Raw genomic sequence first — 6,664 nt, 5'->3', positions numbered from 1 at the left:
AAGACACAACCTGTGATTAGTAACTTGCATGACAAACTAGTTCATACAATGTATGATTATTCAAACATGGCTTAAATACTGCTATTATAATAGTACAACTAGAATTTTCCTTTCAAGAAACTCAATAAAAATGTATCTGATGGGTTCTATTGTTTCACAACATGCATATTTAGGGGAACTTGAGGCCTGCGATGAAAAAGTGTAAAATAATTTTTATAAAGGCGAAGCTTGGCGTTTTTCGCTTGCAAAAAAGGTTTTAACCACACAGAACAAATGTTATTTAAAATATTTTGAAGTCAAGAGTTCGAGGAGCCTAATTATGAGCGTGGTAACTTTTGTAAAAGACCAATTATATATATTTAGATTAATATTTCATTAAAACTGTTACACAAAAAATATCCATTTCTCATAAGTGCTGGTGGATAAAACTAAATAATTAGTATTATTTATAATTAAAACAATGTATATCATCAAAAAATATTATAAATGCGAAAGTTTGAATGTTTGTATGTTTAGATGTTTGGAGGTTTGTCCTCAATCACGCTGAAACTGCTACACGGATTGTGCTGAAATTTGGAACAGGTATAGCTTTTGGTCTGAATTAACACTTAGAGTGCTTTTTACCACCCATAACACATTCATTTCACCAAATAAAGTCGAATTCAAATTGAAAAATTAGTTTGTTAGTCTCGAATTTATGAAAAGAGAACGTTAATGTGTTTTATATTGGATCTGTCAGACTGCGTTTACGACACGTAATACAAAGCGAACTGATACTTAACAGCTATTAATACTTTCAGGTGAAGTTCATCAAAGAGGCAGAAACATTTGTTTACATTTAAAATTTAGAAAATTGTTATTATAAAGTGCTTGACCAGTAGTTTAATGCAGGTTGCATAGAGGACGTCATTGCCTAATTAAACATTTAGATTGAACCAATGATCAATAAACTATCTAATGCAATGAAAATACTATTAAACGATATTATGAAAACAACGTCAATGTACAAATCCGTGTATGTTAGCACATAAGGTAATCGAATTTGGTTAGATCGAAGGTAAATGAAAAGAGCCGAAAGAAGACGGTTTATGATCGAAATTAGTTTTTGTTGATACATTTTCTTGGAGGCACACTCATCAATAATACTGGAAATATCTTAGACAGAAAATTAATTTTAACAGGCCGAATTTGATTCTTTATAACCTAATTAGGTTATCGAGATTCATCCATATAAATTAATTGTTTTGAATAACTTATCAACGCCTAGCAAAAACCACGAAAAAAACAGGCCGGAAATATGGTACATACCTTCATAATGCGCCCAAGAGGCTCACGAAGGAACGACTATCAATTATCTCAGCAATATTTAGAATGAGATGGAAAAAGATTACGAGATTATAGTGTACTATATTCCAATGGTAAATTGCGTGCGAAGACGCGCGGGCAACTGCTAGCATTAAATAAGTTTTATTTTATAAAATAAAACTTCGTCTTATCAGGACAATTAGGCTACAATGAATTATATTAAAACATAATATTTATAAAATACATTATAAATCCACATAGAAGTACTGTATAGTTTGAAATTTAATGCATAAACGTTAAAAAATATAAATTGAATAACTTTTATATCAATACAAATTTAGCGCTCGTTTTGTCCAATGTTATTGTGTATATGACTAAATAGTATATTTCTACCTTCTGTTATCTTAATTCTTAGGAGATATCATGTTGAAATTCCTTATTGAAAATATGGAAATTGAGGTTCACAAAGACGAAGTAATTCGGGGATAACACAAAGACGATTCCCCATAATACAAAAATAATATTTATATCTTGTACTATAATTGCAGTAAACTGGCATTATAATTTGCCGTAACTGACACATATTTAAAAACAGGTGCCATTATATGCCTATATCCTTAGCAACTTCTAATATAGCCTATGTATATATTTTTCACTAGTAAATTTGTAATACAAATCTATAACCAAATTACTTAATAGAAGAGTCTTTATAATACATATTTCTACCTTTCAGAACGAGTCAGTCTTGTTGTATAACAACTACAAAATCTATAACCAAATTACTTAATAGAAGAGTCTTTATAATACATATTTCTACCTTTCAGAACGAGTCAGTCTTGTTGTATAACAACTACAAAATCTATAAACCAAATTACTTAATAGAAGAGTCTTTATAATACATATTTTCTACCTTTCAGAACGAGTCAGTCTTGTTGGATAACAACTACAAAATATATAACCAAATTACTTAATAGAAGAGTCTTTATAATACATATTTCTACCTTTCAGAACGAGTCAGTCTTGTTGTATAACAACTACAAAATCTATAACCAAATTACTTAATAGAAGAGTCTTTATAATACATATTTCTACCTTTCAGAACGAGTCATCTTGTTGTATAACAACTACAAAATATATAACCAAATTACTTAATAGAAGAGTCTTTATAAATACACATTTCTACCTTTCAGAACGAGTCAGTCTTGTTGTATAAACAACTACAAAATCTATAACCCAAATTACTTAATAGAAGAGTCTTTATAATACATATTTCTACCTTTCAGAACGAGTCAGTCTTGTTGTATAACAACTACAAAATCTATAACCAAATTACTTATAGAAGAGGAGTCTTTATAATACATATTTCTACCCTTTCAGAACGAGTCAGTCCCTTCGTTTTGTATAACAACTACAAAATCCTATAACCAAATTAACTTAATAGAAGAGTCGTTATAATACATATTTACTCACCTTTCAGAGAACGAGTCAGTCTTGTTGTATAACAAACTACAAAATCTATGACCAAATTTACTTAATCAGAAAGAGTCTTTATAATACATAATATTCTACTTTCCAGAAGGAGTCAGTCTTGTTGGATAACAACCCACAAAATATATAACCAAGATTACTTAATAGAAGAGTCCTTTATAATAAAAATTTCTACCTTCCTGAACGAGTCAGTCTTGTTGGGATCACAACTACAAAAATCTATAACCAAATTACTTAATAGAAGAGGTCTTTATAATACATATTTTCTACCTTACAGAACGATTCCAGTCTTGATTTGTATAACAACGTACAAAATCTGTAGACCAAATTACTTAAGTAGAAGAGTCTTTATAATAACATATTTCTAAAATCCCTAAAACAACGGTAAAGGCCAAAACTAGACTAGCAAACACTAACTTTCTACCACCACGCCCCCCGACCCCGCACCTTCCCCCCCAGCACCGCCGTCGTCTCCAGCAACACTCTCCCACCCTCTCGGATCTCTACACTCCCCCCCAAACACCACCCACAAACACCAACGCTACCCACCCAACACCTACTCCCACACGACTGCAAACCTCCCATCTTCGCCACCCGAGCCATCCCAACTGCCTACTCACACACTCACCTTCCTACCCCCCCTAGTCCCACGGCACCACCCTAACTACCCAACACACCAACTAACTGTAAATGACACCCTCTTTTCATAGACATGCCGACATCATCGCTCCCACTTTCCCTGCCCCACCGCCACTACCACAAGACTAAACTAACCAATCCCCACATCTACTTATCCCCACATGACACACCACCTATAACGATCAAAGAGGCCCCTTTCAGACGAGTACAGTCTTGTTGTATAAATAACAACTACAAAATATATAACCAAATTTCTTAAATAGAACAGTCTTTATAATACACATTTCACCTTTCAGAACGAGTCAGTCTGGTTGTATCACAACTACAAAATCCTATAACCAAATTACTTAATAGAGAGTCATTATAATACATATATCTACCTTTCATCACGAAGTCAGTCTGTTGGATAACAACTACAAAATATATAACCAAATTACTTAAAGAAGAGTTCTTTATAATACAAGAATTTCTACCTTTCAGAACGAGTTCCTCTTGTTTGATACCAACTACAAAAATATATAACCAAAATACTTAATTACAAGAGTCTTTAAATACAAATTTCTAAAACCTTTCAGAACGAGTCAGTCATAGTTGTATAACAACTCACAAAATAAATAACCAAATTACATAATAGAAAGTCTTTATAATACATATTTCTACCTTTCAGAACGATCAGTCTTTGTTGTATAACAACTACAAAATCTATAACCAAATTACTTCTAATAGAAGAGTCTTTATAATACAGTATATCTACCTTTCAAAACGAGTCAGTCTTGTTGGATAACAACTACAAAATATATAAACCAAATTACTTAATAGAAGAGTCTTTTATAATACAAATTTCTACCTTTCAGAACGAGTCAGTCCTTTGTTGGATAACAACTACAAAATATATAACCAAATTACTTAATAGAAGAGTCTTTATAATACATATTTCTACCTTTCAGAACGAGTCAGTCCTTGTTGTATAACAACTACAACAAATATATAACCAAATTACTTAATAGAAGAGTCTTTATAATACACATTTCTACCTTTCAGAACGAGTCAGTCTTGTTGTTATAACAACTACAAAATCTATAACCAAATTACTTAATAGAATGAGTCTTTATAATACATATTTCTACCTTTCAGAACGAGTTCAGTCTTGTTGGATAACAACTACAAAATATATAACCAAATTACTTAATAGAAGAGTCTTTATAATACATATTTCCTACCTATTCAGAAACGAGTCAGTCTTGTTGGATAACAACTACAAAATATATAACCCAAATTACTTAATAGAAGAGTCTTTATAATACATATTTCTTTCTACCTTTCAGAACGAGTCCAGTCTTGTTGGATAACAACTACAAAATATATAACCAAATTACTTACTAGAAGAGTCTTATGTAATACATATTTCTAACCTTTCAGAACGAGTCAGTCTTGTTTGTATAACAACCTACAAAATATATTTCCAAATTACTTAATAGAAGAGTCTTTATAATACATATTTCTACCTTTCAGAACGAGTCAGTCTTGTTGATAACAACTACAAAATTGAATAAACCAAATTACTTAATAGAAGAGTCCTTTAATAATACATATTTTCTACCTTTCAGAACGAGTCAGTCCTTGTTTGTATAACAACTACAAAATCTATAACCAAATTACTTAATAGAAGAGTCTTTATTAATACATATTTCTACCTTTCAAGAACGAGTCAGTCTTGTTGGATAACAAACTACAAAATCTATAACCAAATTACTTAATAGAAGAGTCTTTATAATACATATTTCTACCTTTCAGAACGAGTCAGTCTTGTTTGTATAACAACTACAAAATCTATAACCAAATTACTTAATAGAAGAGTCTTTTATAATACATATTTCTACCTTTCAGAACGAGTCAGTCTTGTTGGATAACAACTACAAAAATCTATAACCAAATTAACTTAATAGAAGAGTCTTTATAATACATATTTCTACCTTTCAGAACGAGGTCCAGTCTTGTTGGATAACAACTACAAAAATATATAACCAAATTACTTAATAGAAGAGTCTTTATAATACATATTTCTACCTTTCAGAAACGAGTTCAGTCTTGTTGGATAACAACTACAAAATATATAACCAAATTACTTAATAGAAGAGTCTTTATAATACATATTTCTACCTTTCAGAACGAGTCAGTCTTGTTGGATAACAACTACAAAATATATAACCAAATTACTTAATAGAAGAGTCTTTGTAATACATATTTCTACCTTTCAGAACGAGTCAGTCTTGTTGTATAACAACTACAAAATCTATAACCAAATTACTTAATAGAAGAGTCTTTATAATACATATTTCTACCTTTCAGAACGAGTCAGTCTTGTTTGGATAAACAACTACAAAATATATAACCAAATTACTTAATAGAAGAGTCTTTATAATACATATTTCTACCTTTCAGAACGAGTCAGTCTTGTTGTATAACAACTACAAAATCTATAACCAAATTACTTAATAGAAGAGTCTTTATAATACATATTTCTACCTTTCAGATACGAGTCAGTCCTTGTTGGATAACAACTACAAAATATATAACCAAATTACTTAATAGAAGAGTCTTTATAATACATATTTCTACCTTTCAGAACGAGTCAGTCTTGTTGGATAACAACTACAAAATCTATAACCAAATTACTTAATAGAAGAGTCTTTATAATACATATTTCTACCTTTCAGAACGAGTCAGTCTTGTTGTATAACAACTACAAAATCTATAACCAAATTACTTAATAGAAGAGTCTTTATAATACATATTTCTACCTTTCAGAACGAGTCAGTCTTGTTTGTATAACAACTACAAAATATTATAACCAAATTACTTAATAGAAGAGTCTTTATAATACACATTTCTACCTTTCAGAACGAGTCAGTCTTGTTGTATAACAACTACAAAATCTATAACCAAATTACTTAATAGAAGAGTCTTTATAATACATATTTCTAACCTTTCAGAACGAGTCAGTCTTGTTGGATAAACAACTACAAAATATATAACCAAATTACTTAATAGAAGAGTCTTTATAATACACATTTTTCTACCTTTCAGAACGAGTCAGTCTTGTTGGATAACAACTACAAAATCTATAACCAAATTACTTAATAGAAAGAGTCTTTATAATACATATTTCTACCTTTCAGAACGAGTCAGTCTTGTTGGATAACAACTACAAAATATATATAACCAAATTACT

The sequence above is a fragment of the Homalodisca vitripennis genome, unplaced genomic scaffold, assembly GCF_021130785.1.
Source record: "Homalodisca vitripennis isolate AUS2020 unplaced genomic scaffold, UT_GWSS_2.1 ScUCBcl_920;HRSCAF=3876, whole genome shotgun sequence".
Classification (NCBI taxonomy): domain Eukaryota; kingdom Metazoa; phylum Arthropoda; class Insecta; order Hemiptera; family Cicadellidae; genus Homalodisca; species Homalodisca vitripennis.
This window is presented reverse-complemented; position numbering follows the sequence as displayed.